Source organism: Lithobates pipiens, unplaced genomic scaffold (genome assembly GCF_037356315.1).
Source record: "Lithobates pipiens isolate NorthernLeopardFrog02 unplaced genomic scaffold, aLitPip1_a1.2 Scaffold_8, whole genome shotgun sequence".
Taxonomy (NCBI): Eukaryota; Metazoa; Chordata; class Amphibia; order Anura; family Ranidae; genus Lithobates; species Lithobates pipiens.
Window position 1 is genome coordinate 340,557,965 of NW_027507903.1, and position 20,825 is coordinate 340,578,789.

The window sequence follows — 20,825 nt, forward strand, 5'->3', positions numbered from 1 at the left end:
TGGCCGTTCGCGTCAAAATTCGAGTGACGCGCGCGTGGACCATAATGCACTGCGTTGGCGCAGTGCATTGCTGCCCGATGATTGGCCAAGCATGCACTGTGACCCCGCATGCTTGGCCAATCGCAGCGCCAGCAGCGGGGAGAGCCATGATTGGCCACAGGCATCCTGCCTGTGGCCAATCATAGCTCAGGCTGTGTAGTGCACGCCCCACACTATATAAGGCCGCCTTTGAGGCGGCCTCGTGTAGTGTGTTACTTAGCATCTGAAGCAGTGGGTGTTCTGTGTACCTCCAACACAGTACACACCAATCGTTTTTGGCTGATTTCCTATCTTGCTGCTGTGTAGTGGTTGTTGTCTGTGCCCTGACTGCAGTATACACCACTATATTCACCTCACCTATATAGCTAGTGATCTAGCTTTAACCACTTAACAACTGCCCATTGCCGATTAACGGCTTCAGGGCGGTTGTTTAACTCTGAGAGGCCGTTAATTAACGGCCTCCCAGAATTCTGCTCTCGCGTGCCCCGAGGTGTGCGCACTCGAGAGCATCCGTGACTGCCGGGTCGCATCACGGATCACGGTAAACGGCCGCTCATAGCGGCCGTTTACCACGTGATTGCTCCGTCAAATGACGGAGTGATCACTTGGAAACAAACCGGCGTCATGTTATGACGCCTGTTCCTCCCTCCCCTCTCTGTACCGATCGGTACAGCGGAGGGGAAAGAGATCGGTGTCAGCAGCGATGTGGGCTGCATCTGCAGTGCCCACATCGCTGCTCACCGAATTTAACCCCTCAATTCCCTGCCAATACTCTGCAATACCAGTGCATACTCTGCAGTACCCTGCCATTACTCTGCAGTACCCCGCCATTACTCTGCAGTGCAGTACCCTGCCATTACTCTGCAGTGCAGTACCCTGCCATTACTCTGCAGTACCCCCCATTACTCTGCAGTAACCCCCATTACTCTGCAGTACCCCCCAATACTCTGCAGTACCCGCCATTACTCTGCAGTACCCGCCATTACTCTGCAGTACCCCCAATACTCTGCAGTACCCTGCCATTACTCTGCAGTGCAGTACCCTGCCATTACTCTGCAGTACCCCCCATTACTCTGCAGTAACCCCCATTACTCTGCAGTACCCCCCAATACTCTGCAGTACCCGCCATTACTCTGCAGTACCCCCAATACTCTGCAGTACCCTGCCATTACTCTGTAGTACCCCCCAATACTCTGCAGTACCCTGCTATTACTCTGTAGTACCCCGCCAATACCCCGCCAATACTCTGTAATACCCTGCCATAAATTGCCATACCCAGCCATACTCAGAGATACCCAGCCATACTCGGTGATACCCTGAAATACCCAGCCATAGACGCCCCCCACCCCTCACCGCCCTCCGGTGCTTCTACCAACTCGCCAGTACGATCAAAGCCAGAATCTTTTTTTTATTTTTTATTTCAGGCTTCCCAGCCTAGAGGTGAGATGTGGGGTCATATTGACCCCCCAGATTTCACTGTAAAGAGGACCTGTCACCCCATATTCCTATTACAAGGGATGTTTACATTTCTTGTAATAGGAATAAAAGTGATCAAAAATATATTTTTGGGGAAAAAAATGTCAAACTAAAATAAATAAAGTAAAATGAACAATAAAAAAATAAAATAAAAATGAAAGCGCCCATGTCCCCATGTGCTCGCATGTGCCACACATGTGAGGTATCGCCGAGAATGTTAGAGCGAGAGCAATAATTCTAGTCCTAGACCTCCTCTGCAACTCAAAACATGTAACCAGTAAAAAAAAAATTAAAGCGTCGCCTATGGGGATTTTTTAAGTAGCGACGTTTGGCGCCATTCCACGGGCATGTGCAATTTTGAAGAGTGACATGTTTGATATCTATTTACTCAGCATAACTTCATCTTTCACTTTATGCAAACATTGGGCTAACAAGTGGTTAATAATAGAGCTTGCAGTCAGTAGTGTTAGGAGATAGTGCGTGCTGTCTGCGTGCTCTGTACCCAGTACATACCGCTATAATATAGGGCAGGCCCCTACTTTCAAACATCCAACTTACAAACATCTCCTACTTGCAAACGCAAGGAGACAGCAGCAAGTGAGATGAAAAAAGATGGACGACAAAACAAATTATACAGGGGTGATAACCCTTCCCTATGTTTTCCAAAAAGCTTAAAGATAGTTTTTTTGACTGGAGCTACACTTTAAAAATGTACCGGTTGAAAATGACAAACAGATTCAACTTAACACAACAAACCTACACAGTCCCTGTCTTGTTTGCACCGCCTGTATACTGCTGTTCTGAGTATATAGGGCCTGGGGGCCACACGCATTTCCTTTTTTTAATATGGGTACGGGGTTCCCCTTAATATGCGTACAAGACCCAAATAGGCTGGTAATGGGCAGGGAGGGCTACCCATGCCATTTTTCTGAATGATTTTCAACCATATTGCAGGAACCAGATATAACATTAAAACCGCAAGCAGTTTTAAATGGTGTTATTTCCGTTTAATGTCATTTTGTGCAGGGACTGTTCTAAACACGGCAAACACGTGGCACTTCACAGGCATACTACAGACACCCCCCAGGCACCATATTTAAAGGAATATTTCACTTTTTTTTTTCACTTTAATCGTCATTAAAATCAGTGCTCCCGCCAAAACGGCAGTTTTTAAAACTTTTTTTTGCAGTGACCCATGTCCCCTGAGGCAGGAGGCAGGTCCCCAAACCCTTTTTAGGACACTATCTTGCATATTAGCCGTTAAAATTAGCACTTTCCAATTCGAACGTTCGAGTCCCATAGACTTCAATGGGGTTCTAACGTTCGTACCGAACGCGGGGGTCGTTCGCAAGTTCTGGTGCGAACCGAACCGGGGGGTGTTCGGCTCATCCCTAGTGTCATTTATGCAGGAAAAAAAGTCCTTTAAAATCATTCGCAGCTATTATGAATTGTCGGCTCCGTAATACAGAGAACACTTATTGAAAGTCATTGATAAAAAAATAAATAAATAAAAAAAAAAAAAGCGTGGGGGTCCCCAAATTCAATTACCAGGCCTTCAGGTCTGGTATGGATATTAAGGGGAACCCTGCCTCAAATTTAAGAAAAAATTTGACGTGGGGTTCCCCCTAAAAATCCATACCAGACCCTTTATCCGAGCACGCAACCTGGCAGGCCGCAGGAAAAGAGGAGGGGACGAGAGAGCGCCCCCCCCTCCCTCCTGAACCGTACCAGGCCACATGCCCTCAACATTGGGAGGATGCTTTGGGGGTCCGTGACCCCTCAAAGCACCTTGTCCCCATGTTGATGAGGACAAGGGCCTCATCCCCACAACCCTGGCCGGTGGTTGTGGAGGTCTGCGGGCGGGGGGCTTATCAGAATCTGGAAGCCCCCTTTAACAAGGGGACCCCCAGATCCCGGCCCCCCCCTGTTTGAAATGGTAAGGGGGTACAAAAGTACCCCTACCATTTCACAAAGAAAGTGTAAAAAATGGTTAAATAAAACAAACACACTTTTGAAAAATTCCTTTATTAAAAATAAAAAAATAAAAAAAAGATTCCAGTGGCGGTAATCCACTCTTGCTATCCAGCGACGGACGATCATCTCTCCAGCGATGTCTCATCTCATCCAGCGCAGCGATCCTCCATACTTCTTCTGTCTCCTCCACGGAGACACTGCAGGCATTCCGGCGGCTGACGTTTCTTATATACGGAGGGCGGGGCCACCCGTCACCTGACCCCGCCCCCCTCTGACGCAAGGGGAAACCCGGGGTTCCCCGTGACGTATGGGTGACCCCGCCCCCCTCTGATGTAACGGAAACCTGCCTGTGTTACATCAGAGGGGTGCGGGTCACCCCTACGTCACAGGGAACCCCGGGTTTCCCCTTGCGTCAGAGGGGGGCGGGGTCAGGTGACGGGTGGCCCCGCCCTCCGTATATAAGAAATGTCAGCCGCCGGAATGCCTGCAGTGTCTCCGTGGAGGAGACAGAAGAAGGATGTATTCGCTGCGCTGGATGACATGAGACATCGCTGGAGAGATGACCGTCCGTCGCTGGATAGCAAGAGTGGATTACCACCGCTGGAATCTTTTTTTTATTTTTTTATTTTTAATAAAGGAATTTTTCAAAAGTGTGTTTGTTTTATTTAACCATTTTTTACACTTTCTTTGTGAAATGGTAGGGGTACTTTTGTACCCCCTCACCATTTCAAACAGGGGGGGGGCCGGGATCTGGGGGTCCCCTTGTTAAAGGGGGCTTCCAGATTCTGATAAGCCCCCCGCCCGCAGACCTCCACAACCACCGGCCAGGGTTGTGGGGATGAGGCCCTTGTCCTCATCAACATGGGGACAAGGTGCTTTGAGGGGTCACAGATCCCCAAAGCATCCTCCCAATGTTGAGGGCATGTGGCCTGGTACGGTTCAGGAGGGAGGGGGGGCCGCTCTCTCGTCCCCCCCTCTTTTCCTGCGGCCTGCCAGGTTGCGTGCTCGGATAAAGGGTCTGGTATGGATTTTTAGGGGGAACCCCACGTCAATTTTTTTTTAAATTTGATGTGGGGTTCCCCTTAATATCCATACCAGACCTGAAGGGTCTGGTTATGGATATTTAGGGGAAACCCCACGTCAAATTTGTTCTTAAATTTGAGGCAGGGTTCCCCTTAATATCCATACCAGACCTGAAGGGCCTGGTAATTGAATTTGGGGGACCCCCACGCTTTTTTATTTATTTATTTATTTATTTTTTTATCAATGACTTTCAATGAGTGTTCTCTGTATTACGGAGCCGACAATTCATAATAGCTGCGAGTGATTTTAAAGGACTTTTTTTCCTGCATAAATGACACTTTGTGCAGGGACAATTCTAAGCACGGGAAACATGCGCCCCTTCACAGGCATACTATAGACAACCCCCCCCCTACGAAATTTAAAGGAATATTACACTTTTATTGTTTCACTTTAATCATTATTAAAAACACTTTTTAGGACAGTAACTTGCAGAATCTTTTCTCTCTGTCAAATCTTTTTTCTCTGTCGAATATTTTCTCTATATAATCTTGGACTAATAGAGGTAAGGTTAAGCACATTCGACCACAGGTTCTATAGACACAGATTGTTGTCAGAGTCATGTCGAATCTCCTATTCTATATCGAACTGTTGTAACAATGAAAACGAAAATAAAGCATTTATTTATGTCGGATCTTTCGTTTTTTCGGATTTTGTGCTTTCGTTATCGTTTGTCAAAACGAAAACGAAAATAGCTGAAATTCGGACGAAAATGCATTCGGACGAAAACGAATGCACATGTCTACAGATCACTACTGTTCGCTGATTGGTTGCTACAGGCTAATACACATCATTACCTCTCACTGAGCAGTGGAGCAATCCTAAATAATTGAGCAAGTAAACGGGCACATTAATACACATACTACATGAGAGTGTCAGAGAGTGCAGACATACTACAGGAGAGGTTCAGAGACTGCAGACATACTACAGGAGACAATCAGAGACTGCGGACATACTGCAGGAGACAATCAGAGACTGCGGACATACTGCAGGAGACAATCAGAGACTGCAGACATACTGCAGGAGACAATCAGAGACTGCGGCCATACGGCAGGAGACAATCAGAGACTGTGGCCATACAGCAGGAGACAATCAGAGACTGCGGACATACTGCAGGAGACAATCAGAAACTGCGGACATACTGCAGGAGACAATCAGAGACTGCGGACATACTGCAGGAGACAATCAGAGACTGCGGACATACTGCAGGAGACAATCAGAGACTGCGGACATACTGCAGGAGACAATCAGAGACTGCGGACATACTGCAGGAGACAATCAGAGACTGGGGACATACTGCAGGAGACAATCAGAGACTGCAGGCATACTGCAGGAGTTAATAAGAGACTGCGGACATACTGCAGGAGACAATCAGAGACTGCGGACATACTGCAGGAGACAATCAGAGACTGCAGACATACTGCAGGAGACAATCAGACACTGCGGACATACTGCAGGAGACAATAAGAGACTGCGGACATACTGCAGGAGACAATCAGAGACTGCGGACATACTGCAGGAGACAATCAAAGACTGCGGACATACTGCAGGAGACAATCAAAGACTGCGGAAATACTGCAGGAGACAATCAAAGACTGCGGACATACTGCAGGAGACAATCGGAGACTGCGGACATACTACAGGAGACAATCAGAGACTGCGGCCATACGGCAGGAGACAACCAGAGACTGCGGACATATGGCAGGAGACAATCAGAGACTGGCGACATACTGCAGGAGACAATCAGAGACTGGCGACATACTGCAGGAGACAATCAGAGACTGGCGACATACTGCAGGAGACAGAGACTGGGGACATATTACAGGAGACAATCAGAGACTGCGAACATACTGCAGGAGACAATCAGAGACTGCGAACATACTGCAAGAGACAATCAGAGACTGCGGAAATACTGCAGGAGACAATCAGAGACTGCGGACATACTGCAGGAGACAATCAGAGACTGGGGACATACTGCAGGAGACAATCAGAGACTGCGGACATACTGCAGGAGATAATAAGAGACTGCGGACATACTGCAGGAGACAATCAGAGACTGCGGACATACTGCAGGAGACAATCAGAGACTGGCGACATACTGCAGGAGACAATCAGAGACTGTGGACATACTGCGGGAGACAATAAGAGACTGCGGACATACTGCGGGAGACAATCAAAGCATGTGGACATACTGCAGGAGACAATCAAAGACTGCAGACATACTGCAGGAGACAATCAGAGACTGCGGACATACTGCAGGAGACAATCAAAGACTGTGGACATACTGCCCTGGCCCTGGCTAGCAGTCGCCTGCATTTATTCCTGTATTCCTAAAATTTGTGAGAAATGTGGCGAAGGCGGGCCCATATCCGAGCATCAAGCATGTGGGCAAGCTCCAAGCGAAGGGATTGGAGTTCTGCTGCCAGCACTGGAGTCAGACAATGTTTATGGTTGAGTTCCACAAATTGGATCTTTTTTAGGAGGGTTTGGAGATCCCCCTCATGTACTTTTTTCAGCCTCATATGCGCTTCAACGCCACTACATCATCCAAGATGTTCTCAGGAACTGCGGCAGCTCATCTTTGTTGCGCAAGATGACTTGGCGGCCATCTTTGATTACCGACAAATTAAAAGGGAAACTCCATCTGTAGACCTGCTTTCCATCCTGAAGGGCCTCGAGTAGTCGCTTGGGGGCATGGCGTTGCATTAAGGTGCGTCTGGAAAGATCTGGGGAAAAGGACAACTTTGCACCGTCAAAGTTCACGTGGCAGACTGCTTTGGCGTGAAACGTTGTGTTCCTTAAGGGAATATTTGTGTAGTTTGCAGATGATATCCCCTGGCTTGTTTGGGTTGAAGGTAGACAGAGGGCTCTGTGAGCATGGTCTATTTCTATATGATCAGGTGCTTCATGGCTGAGAATCTGTTTGAAAATGCCTTGCAGGGAAGGAACTATATCCCTAGAGCCAGTAGCTTCTGGTATGCCTTTAATGTGGATGTTAACTCTGCGACTTCTATTCTCAAAGTCATCCATCTGATCTATTAAAGAGTTAATCCATCGGTCCTGTGTCTTACAGCATTCATTAAGTGCTTGCAGGGCAGGTGTAACCACTTCCCATTGTGACTCCAAATCCTCCACTCTGCCCCCAATGTGTGTTGTATCAGCCTGCAGTGCCTCAATGTCCTGTCTAACGGCCTTCTCAACCCTCTAGGCAAATAGCTCTGAATCAGCTTTAGTGGGGAGGGAGAGAATAAGGGCCTACAAATCCTTGTTCCTCATGTCATCTTCTACCACTGACAGAGCTATTGGGCTGGCTGAGCTGGAGGGTGCGAGGGAGATGGTAGTTGTGGAGAGGGGATACCAGAGGCTGCACATGTGGCCTGGTATTTACTGGTCAGTATTGTCTTGGAAGTCCCTGCTGCAGTGCGATGAGGCTCTGAAAAGTATTGGTCCAGGGATCCAGATCGGTTCCGAGAGGTCTATTGGGGCTGCGGGAACGTCCGCCGTCTGGATGCCATGGTTCATAAATATTGTAAAATGCACATAAAGGTATGTGAAATTTGTTGATTTCTGGTGCATATATATCCCCTATAAAGAATTGTATCAATTGCAGCACAAAGAATTTTGTGTACATAATAATTAGCATGGAGTGCTTGCTGCAATATGTGAGGTGTAACACCTGCTCATTAGGAGCGAGAGTGGGTAAACTTCACAGCAACTACAAAATCTAATGCTAAACACCTGTGATCTCTAGACATTTTAAAATCATCCATTAGTAAATTGACAGGGTTAAAGCAGCTGCGGGAGGAGTTAACCTCCATAGAAGGTTATTGAAAAGAGAGACTTGGTGGAAGCATAAGTTGGAGACACGTGTACTGCAAGGCTTGAATCAACACTGGGATATCAGCTTGTTAATTTCCCTGTTGCACGCCGTGCCTCTTTTTTCTTTTTTTCCTTTCTTTGTTTTGGTTGCAGGCGATTACACTGTATTTATATACAGTACAGTTGTACTCAAAAGTTTGCATATCCTCGCAAAATTGTGAAATTTTGTCATTGCTATTGTAAATAAATGTCTAAAGACATTTATTATCACAAAGTTGTTTGCCTCCTTTTTAAATCATAATGATAACAGAAATTGCCCAAATGGCCCTGATTAAAAGTTAACATACCCTGGAATGTTTGGCCTTCGTACAGACACATAACGTGACACACACAGGTTAAAATGGCAGTTAAAGTTTAATTCCCAACATCTGTGGCTTCTTAAATGAAATAGTCAATGAGTTTATTAGCTCTCACGTGGATGCACTGAGCAGAATTGATACTAAGCCATGGGGAGCAAAAAAGATCTGTCAAAAGACTTGCGTAACAAGGTAATGGAACTTCAGAAAGATATAAAAAGATATCCAAAGCCTTGCATATGTCAGTTAGTACTGTTCAGTCAAGTATTAAGAAGTGGAAAATTTCAGGGATTTCTTTATACCAAGCCAAGGTCAGGTAGACTAAGAAAGACTGCAGCCACTACTGCCAGAAAAATTGTTTGGGATACAAACAAAAAGACACAGGTAACCTCAGGTGAAATACAGGCTGCTATGGATAAAGATGGTGTGATTGTTTCAAGGAGCACAACATGAAGATATTTGAACATTAGCTGCATAGTAAAGTTGGCAGAAAAAGCCTTTACTGCACCAATGAAACAAAAGAGCTCAGGCACAATATGCCCAGCAAAACCTGCACACTCATGTTTTGATACAGACTGTATATTACCAATTCTCCAAGGGTATGCAAACTTGAGCACAACTGTAGTTGCCATTTTTGTGCACATTGTATCTGTTAGCTTTCATTTTAGATATCTAATGATATAAATTGTATCCATGTGTGGTAATTTTATAATTATTCCGCACCTGATTTGACTTGTTGCCATTGGATACAGAGGTTTTAAATGCAATGTAGATGCAGGTCCCAGACAGCTATGACTAAGTCCCATTTGGGCAGAAACACATAAGTGTTAAGACTTACTATGTCTTTAACCGTGACTAATAAAGCCCTTGGATCATGTGGACGTGTGCCACTTGAAGTATTTTTCATCTAAGATGGAGGGCTATCAGAAGCCGTGGCATGCGCCGCATCTTGACTGAACGTCAAGGACATCTGGTGTTGAGCTTCAGTGATTTTTAATTAGTTTACAACCTTTTTTTGTTGCAAAGGACAGTTGTCCATCCTTTGGTGAAAGGGCCATAATGAACATACAACCTGAAGTGCACTATCACCCAGAATATGGACTTTAAACTATTTACATTTATCTAACAAGCAGTAACAATGCTTAAAAACAAGCCCGTACTCACCTCCTGAGGTGCTTGTACCATAAATTAATTCATTATCACAGATCCCCAGAGATCATAACAAATATGCTAAAGTCAGGTTTCAGTCTGTGCCAAACAACTTACAAACACCAGCTGTGTATTAACATTTCATTTTGGATAGAGTAAGAGAGGGTTAAAGCTCCTGTCACATTTTTTTTGCCATCTTTGTAGAGATTTCCCTTCACTTCCTATCCCATAGCCAAACAGAAAGTGAAAGGAAATTCCTGCAAAGAAAGGGATTTCCTTCGGGAGCCCCAGGTTACCTGTTAACTACCTGGTAGTAGAGCCTGACTGTAGGAGGAGACCTCTCTTACAACGCTGGTTCAGGAGCCACTGGAATGGGAACAGTGCTCAGTTCGGGAAGGAGCGCACAGGTGCATGCTCGCATGCATATACCCCTGTCTGGTGCTGAAAGGTGCCTGACATTACCAGAACTAGTGTCCTCGTTGGAAGATTTCTCCTCTATTACTTTTCCGTTCCTCCACCGCTGCAAAGAAGCTGCTGGCAGGACTTTTTGTGACGCCCTGTCAGCGCAGCGCCCCCGTCTGAAAGCACTCGGGCTTTCACACTGGGTTTGCAGCTGAGGCTTTTTTCAGGTGCTATTTTTTAGTGCTGTATCGCCTGAAAAACGCCTCAGTGTGAAAGGGGCCTTACTTTCACTTTTAATGATTATGCTAAATAGGACAAATTGAGAGGTTGAATCTCCCTAATAGGGACACAGACAGCAATACAACCTGACAGGTCTTCACTCTATACAAAACGAACAAAAAAGTTTTGATTTTAGTTATACTTTAAATGTGCATAGTCTTGGCATATGTTTACTTTAACAATTGCTATTGCTAACTTACTGAGCTGTGTTTTCCACCTTACATTATTTACAATGTCTAAAAATGTAATAATTCAGGTATTAATAATTCCAACTAGAGAGTAATATTAAAAGCCTGGTAGATTCTTCAAACATTTTACTATTCTTAAATGTGATTAGACTTTACAGAACCAACAATTTTTCTGCTAGCTAGCAAATAAAATCTTTTATTGTGTTTTAAAAATTGAAGCAGAAAAGTGTAGTACAACCTTGATAACTAATCTCTCCTTTGTATGTTGACTAAATTATGAACTGAACTGCATAGAAAGCTAAGTTCTTTAGTTTATCTGCAGAGCTCCTGTGTGCTGTAGATAAGAACTGGATGTATGACCCTCACCTAGCCCAGTCTAGTTTGCTTACCAGTAAATAGCTCCATTTTTGTTGTTAAATATTAATCCAGGAATAGGAAATGTCTCATATCTCTAATTTGTCAGATGTGGCAGCAATGAATGTAATTTTTATTTGCTCTTAAAGTGGACATGTCATACACAGTGTTTTGTGCATTTGAAAAAATAGCACAAAATGTATTACCTTTACAGGATTTGGAAAATATGTTTTAATGCTACTCATTTAGCTAGTTTTGCTAAAGCATACATAATTGCATTAACATACATGATTCCCACAATTCACTCTCTTTATACTGTACTGTATATATTTACATATACATTTGTATACAGTACATATTTTTTCACATTAGGGTTGCAGCATTAGAGTAGCAGCACTACTCTCTACTCTGATCAGAATGCACCCAACGCTGTAGTATGAGTTGGCTGCATGATTTCATTTTACTAAGTGTAAAAACCAAAAGGATTAATATGCATTTCACATTGTCCAAATTGTCTCAGATCCTGTTGGTAAGTGATATTTAATATATAATCCAGAATTCCATTCATAAAAAACTCATAATTCACAATAATAATTTTAACCTATGTATTTCAGCATAGCAAAACATTTAAGTCATATAGGTTGCTCAGCAACCCGGAGAGTGCAAAATCTGGTGCAGCCCTGCATAAAAACCAGCTTCCAGGATTTTTCGTCAAAGTTTAACTGAACAAGCTGAAGTTAGAAGCTGACTGGCTACTATGTACAGCTGTACCAGATTTTGCACTTTTCAGTTTTAGTTTTTATTTCTGTGCGTAGCCCTGCTTGGGAAAGCTACCCACTCCATTTGTCTTGGGAACATTTATCTCTGGTAAAAAATAATCGAAAATCCCAAATCTTAATCGGATGATCGGATTTTTCATTGGGAAATGTGTGATGACAGGCTGTTGCCGGAAAATCAGACGGTTTGTACGCTCCATCGGACAACTCTTGTCAGATTTTCTGTGGACAAATGTTGGATGGCAGGTTTTAAAATTTTCCATGGACAAATGTCTGTTGTCTAATTTTCCGAGCGTGTGTACACAAGTCCATCGGACAAAAATCCAAAGTAAAAACAAGCATGCTCGGAAACAAGGATGAGCCAGAAGAAGTCAGTTGATATCAAGAATAATATTAATATGCTTTTTTTTATTTATTCATTAAAAAAAAACCAATAAAATTAGACCTACTATCTGCCAATAGAACCAAAAAGTGCATTCTATGCATCCAAAAATATAGAAAATATAACAAATCAAATCAAATCATTATTATTCAACCAAAAAATAAAATAAAAGTCTCATGCATGTGTCCTGCTTCTTAATATAGGGGGTCAACAATGCCAAGAGTTGGTGAAAGCAGGGGTCCGCAATCTGGGGATAATTCTGAAAATCATCTGGATTATTCTCCTGGAGCTCCCGCAGCAAAGACATATGACATAATTGGTCACTATTAATAAAACATCAAATTTTTGGTTCAAGAACTCCTCCTCATGTTCCTGGACCTTTGGATCAAAGCAATAACTCCTAGGCCAATAATAAATAACATGTCATCTCCTCCAATTCCGCAACATGTCTGGTTGACGAACGGTCATTCAGAAACAAACTGAAAAGCACAAAATGAAAAGCACGAACTGAAAAGCGCGAATCAACACTCACCAAACTTCTACTAACACGAAATTAGCAGAAGGAGCCCAAAGGGTGGCACTAAAGAGCTGAAAAAACATGTAGTACGCCACTACGTTCGTGTTTGTTGGCCGAAAATTCCTTGCCGTTTGTATGCAAGACAAAATCCAGGCACACGCCTTCGGACAAAAGTCTGAGGTTTTGTCTGGGGATAGCTGTTCTGGTGAAAACTAAGGGAGCACTTTTCCTCACTTTGAGATTTATTCTCACTTCCGGTTTTGCTTCTTGGACATAGAAAAAATAAAAACATGTAAAGGGTCTTAAACTATTCCCTAATCTATTCAATAACATGTTGGCTTTACATGCATTTAAATAAGGGGTAGGGAACCTTGGCTCTCCAGTTGTTTTGATACTACAAATCCCATCATGCCTCTGCCTCTAGGAGTCATATCTGTGATTGTTAGGGTCTTGCAATGTCTCATGGGACTTGTAGTTTCAAAACAACTGGAGAGCCGAGGTTCCCTACCCCTGATTTAAATGCTGCATCTCAGAACCATAAGTATAGCAAGTGAATAGGAAATGTGGAATCGGGTAACAAGGGCCTTATGGTGATCGTTCTGTTATTTTTTCCAGGGCACACTGGCTTTAGCAGAATTCAGAGCAACTGATAGCATGACTGTTCTCATGAGGCCCTTGTCACTTGTTCCTTTTTTGACCACCAGCTACATTGCAGGATTCAGTTTTTTTGACAGTTTTTGGAAAATGATCCTGTCTGTGACTTACTTAAAGTGATTGTAAAGGCTCCCTTTTTTTTTTTTTTTAATAACAAACATGTTATACTTACCTGTTCTGTGCAGTTGGTTTTGCACAGAACAGACCTCTAGGTCCAAGAATCGAAACAATCAGCTACTGCACTTTTGGTCATTCTAAAGACTGCTCAATAGGAGTGCTCAGTAGAAGCAAAAGTAAACACAACACTTCTGTGTTGTGTTTATATCTGAAGGGATGTGACATTGCGAGTAATGTCATGGCACTTTCTGTGAGTTTGGAGGCTTGGGCAGAGTTACTATAGATCTCTCTCTCCTCTCCTTTCAGCAATAGATCACTGCTATAACAATCTGGCTGTTAGCAGACACCAATAGATTACCTTAAGGCTCCATGCACACTGAAGCTCAAAAAAGCTTTTTCTGGACGCCAGGTTGCTGGCAGAAAACGCTGGTTGACAAACGTGCTTTTAACAGCGTCTTTTGTAGCATTTTATAGCGTTAGCGTTTATGGGCGTTTTTAATAAAAATACACAGAGGACACTCCAAAAATCCCACAGTGCATTCCAAACTCACACAATGCATTGAAAAAATAGAATGCTGAATGCTAATTAATGGGTGTTTTTTGGCGGTGAAAAATGGCACTTTGAACGCGAATTTCTGGCGTTCAGAAAAAAGCCCATAAACGTCACTATTCTTTAAAGCTAAAAAACACATAGGCTAACATAGAGTGGAGCTTATGGGTTTTTAAAAAACACGCCCAAACTCCAATAAACTGCAGTTTATGAGCTCCGGTGTGCATGGAGAAGTGACCTGCATCTGTGAAGCTGCATGGGGGGTCTGGATCTGGATCCAGACCCTACATGAAGAAACAATAAGCAAATTAAAGTAAAACATGAAGAAAGTAAAACAAAAGAAAAAGAGAAAAATAAATAACATACAGTGTGCATATGATATATAAATACACGCTTGTTAAAAAGTTGTCATCTTGCTGATTTGTGTCCTCATCAAAACAGACTTGATCTTCTCTCAATGTTATGCAAAAAATTTCCGCAAACCATTTTTACCCTCTGTGTGCTTCTCAATTTAGTACTGAAAGCGGGATAAATCTCTCCTAAAGAAAAACGTGAACATTCACTCTAAGGCCGCGTACACACGCGGGGACTGTTCGGCTGAACAGTGTTTCGGCGGACAGTCCGCCCGTGTGTGGGCTTTCAGCGGACAGTTTCAGCGAACAGTCCGCTGAACAAGGTTTTTCGGAAATTCCGAAAAACTGTCCGCTGAAACTTTGTTTCAGCGAACAGTCCCCTCGTGTGTAGGCTTGTTCGTCAAACTAAGTTCCGCGCATGCTCAGAAAGGATTTACACGCTGAAAGTTATAATGCAGTGTATAGGACGTCGTATTTTTCGTCCCGTCGTACGTGCCGTTCACGTCATCGCGCACGGTTTCAGCAAACTGTTCGTTCGTCGTGTGTGGCCATGTCCGTCCATGCTAATTTTGAGCGGACTGTTTGCTGAAACTGTTTGACGGAAAAAGTTGGGCGAACAGTCCCCGCGTGTGTACGCGGCCTCAGCTTTACTGTTCTGCTACATTACATAAAAGTTGCACTCCTATGAAAACATTTTATTCAGCAAACTTTGTTGGTCATATATTGGTGTAAATATAAGGGGGCCCGCAAATTGTGTAAACACTGCATTGGGAATATTTTTGCACATTTTTTCTAATTATTTACTATTTATACACATTAAAGCCCTGCCTGTCCCAAAAAACAAACAATGTATATTTCGTAAATGCAGAACTGAAACTTTACTGAAATTAAAAAAATGCTCTGGTTCTTAAGTGAATAATAAATCTCCTTCACAGTCCTGTAACTCTGAAAAGGGGGTCCAGCTGAGAATTTTAGCTGAATTTCTAGGTGCACGGTTTTTGGATAACTTTGGAAAGACAGTCAGATATCATTTGATTAGCTCAGTTTAATATACTATGTACATGAACTTACAGTATTTTTTATATGTTATTATTTGGTTCATATATATCAGTGGCGGCTGGTGAAGTTTTTGAAAGGGGGGGCGCCAGACCCCGCCCATCATGACCCCGCCCATCATTTTGGCCCCTCCCACTTCTCATAAAACACGCCCTTTATGTAATCTGAAAAAAAAATTGGCGTGGGTTCCCCCCTCCGAGGGCATACCAGGCCCTTAGGTCTGGTATGGATTCCAAGGGGAACCCCCTACGCCGAAAAAACGGCGTGGGGGTCCCCCCAGATCCACACCAGACCCTTATCCGAGCACGCTACCCGGCCGGCCAGGAAAGTGGGTGGGGACGAGCGGGCGCCCCCCCCCTCCTGAGCCGTACCAGGCCACGTGCCCTCAACATGGGGGGGTGCCTTGGGGGAGGGGGGGCGTGCGGCCCCCCCACCCCAAAGCACCTTGTCCCCATGTTGATGAGGACAAGGGCCTCTTCCCGACAACCCTGGCCGTTGGTTGTCGGGGTCTGCGGGCAGGGGGCTTATCGGAATCCGGGAGCCCCCTTTAATAAGGGGGCCCCGGATACCGACCCCCCACCCTATGTGAATGAGTATGGGGTACAATGTACCCCTTACCCATTCACCTGTGAAAAAAAAGTACAAAAAAAACACAACACAGGGTTAAAATATTTTATTGCACAGCTCCGGGGGTCTTCCGTCTTCGGGGGTCTTCTCGCCGGACTCCTCCGCTATCTTCTTGTAGCTCTTTTGCTAGCGGAGGAGCCCGGCTTTCTTCCTCGCCGCCGGCCTTTTCTCCCGACTTCGGGGGTCTTGTCCCCCTCTTCGGTTCTTCTGCCGGGCCACCGCGCCTTCTTATAGCTCTTTTACAGGCGGTGGCCCGGTCTTCTGTCGCTGCCGCCGCCGCCCGTTCTTCTTCTTCTTCTTCTTCTCCTTCTTCTCCAGGAGATGTTGCCTCAACGATCTCCCTGGCCGGAATGCCAGGGACGCGCTGCGCTGCCACTTATATAGGGACAATGGGGAGGTGTCACATGGGTTGATGTCACATGGGTTGGTCACATGGGTTGATGTCACATGGCGACTGTGACATCAACCCATGTGACCAACCCATGTGACATCAACCCATGTGACACTGCCCCATTGTCCCTATAAAAGTGGCAGCGCAGCGCGTCCCTGGCATTCCGGCCAGGGAGATCGTCGAGGCAACATCTCCTGGAGAAGAAGGAGAAGAAGAAGAAGAAGAAGAAGAAGAAGAACGGGCGGCGGCGGCGATAGAAGACCGGGCCACCGCCTGTAAAAGAGCTATAAGAAGGCGCGGTGGCCCGGCAGAAGAACCGAAGAGGGGGACAAGACCCCCGAAGTCGGAAGAAGAGGCCGGCGGCGAGGAAGAAAGCCGGGCTCCTCCGCTAGCAAAAGAGCTACAAGAAGATAGCGGAGGAGTCCGGCGAGAAGACCCCCGAAGACGGAAGACCCCCGGAGCTGTGCAATAAAATATTTTAACCCTGTGTTGTGTTTTTTTTTGTACTTTTTTTCACAGGTGAATGGGTAGGGGTACATTGTACCCCATACTGTTAGGACCTGGGCTTGAACCTGGGACCTCTGGTGTGTCTGGCAGTGACTCTGCTTGCTGAGCCACCTGGAATGCTGGACAGCTCCTTGGACAGCTCCTCGGACAGCTCCTTGGACAATTCCTTTAGTGATCATGTCTTGAATCTTGTTTGCCTTGAACCTTGAACCCTTTGCTCCTCCCATGAACTTCCTATATAAGCCATGTCTCTGCACTTCCTCCTTGCCAGAATATTGTGCCTTTACCAGCCAATATCTTGCTTCTATCTCTCCTGCTGCCGACCGTATCCTTGCTACCTTTCGTTACCGACATTTGGCTTGCTTCTGGACTACGCTTCTGCTGAATCCCAACCTGCAACTATTGGTTACCGACTTTGGCTTGTTTCTCAACTACGCTTCTGCTTGATCTCTACCTGCTATATCTGCTACCAGACCCCCGGCTTGCTCACCTCCTGGTGGGGCTATCCTTAGGACCGCGACCTGGCACTAACACGCAGCCAAGCCCATCTCCACCTTTGGGAGCTCTGGTGAATACCGGTTAGTGCTTAGACCCCGCACCTCAGGTGAACCCGTGCCATCAGCCAGGGTGACCTGTGTGAATATCTGCTCTGCTGCTATAGCTATTGGTCTCTGAGCCTGACTCCAGATCGTGACACATACTCATTCACATAGGGTGGGGGGGCGGTATCCGGGGCCCCCTTATTAAAGGGGGCTCCCTGATTCCGATAAGCCCCCCGCCCGCAGACCCCGACAACCAACGGCCAGGGTTGTCGGGAGGCCCTTGTCCTCATCAACATGGGGACAAGGTGCTTTGGGGTGGGGGGGCCGCACGCCCCCCTCCCCCAAGGCACCCCCCCCATGTTGAGGGCACGTGGCCTGGTGCGGCTCAGGAGGGGGGGGGCGCCCGCTCGTCCCCACCCCCTTTCCTGGCCGGCCGGGTAGCGTGCTCGGATAAGGGTCTGGTGTGGATCTGGGGGGGACCCCCACGCCGTTTTTTCGGCGTAGGGGGTTCCCCTTGGAATCCATACCAGACCTAAGGGCCTGGTATGCTCTCGGAGGGGGAACCCACGTCAAAATTTTTTTCAGAAATTTGGCGTGGAGTTCCCCCTTCAGAGCTCATTCTCTGATTGGCCACGGCAAAAGTCGCCTGGCCTGGGGAAACCTTTCTGGCTGTGAAAGCTTTTTGCATTCATTCAGCTAAATGCATGAACATTCTCAACAAAGTAGAAACTAGAAAGCCTTTATGCGGTGACTCACCTGTCTCACTGTCTGGCAGCTCCGCTCGGGCTAAGGAACGGAGCTGCCAACGTCACTTCCGGGTTTTGTGAAGCAGCCGAAAGCCGGAAGTGACTGCCTGTCTAAGAATGACAATGCTCCCGCCCGTAGAATCACAGTGATTTTACGGGCGGAAGCTAGTCGGCGTTCTGCAGTGCGCCGCAAGGCGGGTTTTTAACCCGCAAATGAAGCGCCATGGATGCAATCTTGTGATTGCATCGACGTGGCGCTTCTCATAGTGCACTGTGACCGGCGCCACAGTACACTATGTCAAATTGTTAAATTACCTTTTTTTTTTTTTTAAATGTCTTAAAGGGCCCGTTTTTTTTTTTTTTCCTTTTTTTTTTTTTTACACCTAGGGAGAGGGGGGGCGGCGCCCGGGCGCCCCCTATGGGCGGGCCGCCACTGATATATATGCAGTTTCAGTTGTGCATTTATGAAATATACAGTTTCTTTTTTTGGGGGGGGGACAGGTAGGGCTTTAATATGTATAAATAGTAAATAATTAGAAAAAATTTGCACTTTCCTATAATTTTTCCCAATGCAGTGTTTACACAATTTGTGCACCCCCTTATATTTACACCAATATATGATCAACAACGTTTGCTGAATAAAATGTCTTTACTCACTAAAAAGGAAAATGAAATACATTAATTTGTCATTTATTCCTTTAAATTGACCTTTATCTGGACTGCAGTATTTATAAAGTTTAACCTGAAAATGGAGTGGCAGGTTTTGAGTCTGTGCTTATGCAGGCAAGATAGAGATTCAGTACATAACACCTTACCCATACAATGTAAAAACAAAGAAGAGGAAGTGCTTATAAACCTGCCAACCTTTGGACCTCACTAGCCCTGCAGATTATGACAGCAAATAGAATTGGTATCTTAAAAATAGGACATTATCTCTTTATGGAGAGGAAGTCAATTATACAGACTGACACATCAGGATGTGATGTGGGTGGCAGTCTCTAACCCTTAGTGGTGACTGATGCCAACAAAGCTTTGTTAAGCAACCATGTTATGTTTTGCATTATTATTTATACATTTTTGCACAGTTTGGAATCGACTACTTGTCTACCACGCTACGTTTATAAACGTCATGGAAGACAAGCGGTTAAATCAAGCTCACAGCTGTTGCTGCAGCTGTGAGCTTGATGCCGACTTCAAGAGAGCCGCCCAATCACTTTTACAGAGCTCTCAAACAGCTTTCAATGAGTAAGCAGAAGGAACTTGGGGAACATCCATTACCTGTTCTCTCCTGTGACTAATGACCACAGCTGTTATTCTTCAGCTAGTGCAGAAAAGCCTGCCATTATTCCAACAAGATCTGTGCTTGAATAGCTGCATTGGAAGGCAAAGGAGACATGGGGGTTTACCATTGGACCCCCAATGTCTCCATAAAGAGGACCCATCATCTGCCCATGCTATAACCTAGGCACTTGTTAGCCATCTTGTGATGGCAATAAAAATAAAAAAATAAAAAAAAAATGTATAAAATAAATTAAAAAAATAAAGAACCTCCTGTAACCCCTGCACATGCCTCAAAAAGTGCAGCATAGGGCGAGCATTGTTATGTAAACATTAGTCACACCATGCATGTTTTGTCAGCAACAACCATATGCTCATTATTGAGACATTAGAGTATTTTGGATATTTTTTCCTTAAAATGCACCTGTTCTTGTAGTATAGATTTTTGAGGAGAAGTCATTTAAATGAAAAGACATTTCATTTAACTTGATCTATATGTTGAAATAAAAATGGTGTTGATTTTAGTGCGTCTGGGCAGTAAAACTTGCTATGATGAACACAAAATAGACTCCTATATATGATTAAAAATCCACAAGAGGGCAGTTGATACAGCATTTCACAAAATCCACTAGTAGACACAAGACAGAGAAATGTTATAGAATTTGCCCTTTAATAGAAATATATAGACAATTCAATTTACCCAGTGAGCTTAGAAGCTTGGCTATACAAGCCAGACACTGCATGTTATAGCTGTGCAAAATGTAGGGGAGATTTCCCTACCAGTATCACAAACTATTGCAAAGGATCCATCTTAGGTAAAAAAACACCAACCTATGTGCTGACATTGAAAATATATTGGTGAGGGTGCATTGATTACTTTTTTTTTTTTTTTTTAGTGGACTGTTGACTTCACTTTTCTAAACGATCCAAAGAGTTAAATCCTTCCTTTTTAGATGCCATACAGTAATCCAAAGACATATTTGAACCAATGTGATTAAAGTATAACTAAAGAGAGATTCACCTTCTCTAGCTGTCATGTTTACTATTATGGTTGAAAGTGAATGTAAAAGAAAATCCCAAATTTTGGGTTGTCCTGAGAACAGTGATAGAGGAAAAATCTTCTGAGAACACTAGTTCTGGTGACCTGGGGGACCCCAAGGAATTCCCATAATTTGCAGGCTTTTCCTCTCACTTGCTGTTTGGCTATGGGACA

At 44.8% G+C, this 20,825-nt stretch overlaps 1 protein-coding gene across 3 annotated transcripts in view; it reads left to right on the forward strand.

Moving 5' to 3' along the window:
* FGF1 (fibroblast growth factor 1) overlaps positions 1-20,825 on the forward strand; it is a 224,014-nt gene that overhangs the window by 191,201 nt on the left and 11,988 nt on the right. The window lies entirely within an intron of this gene.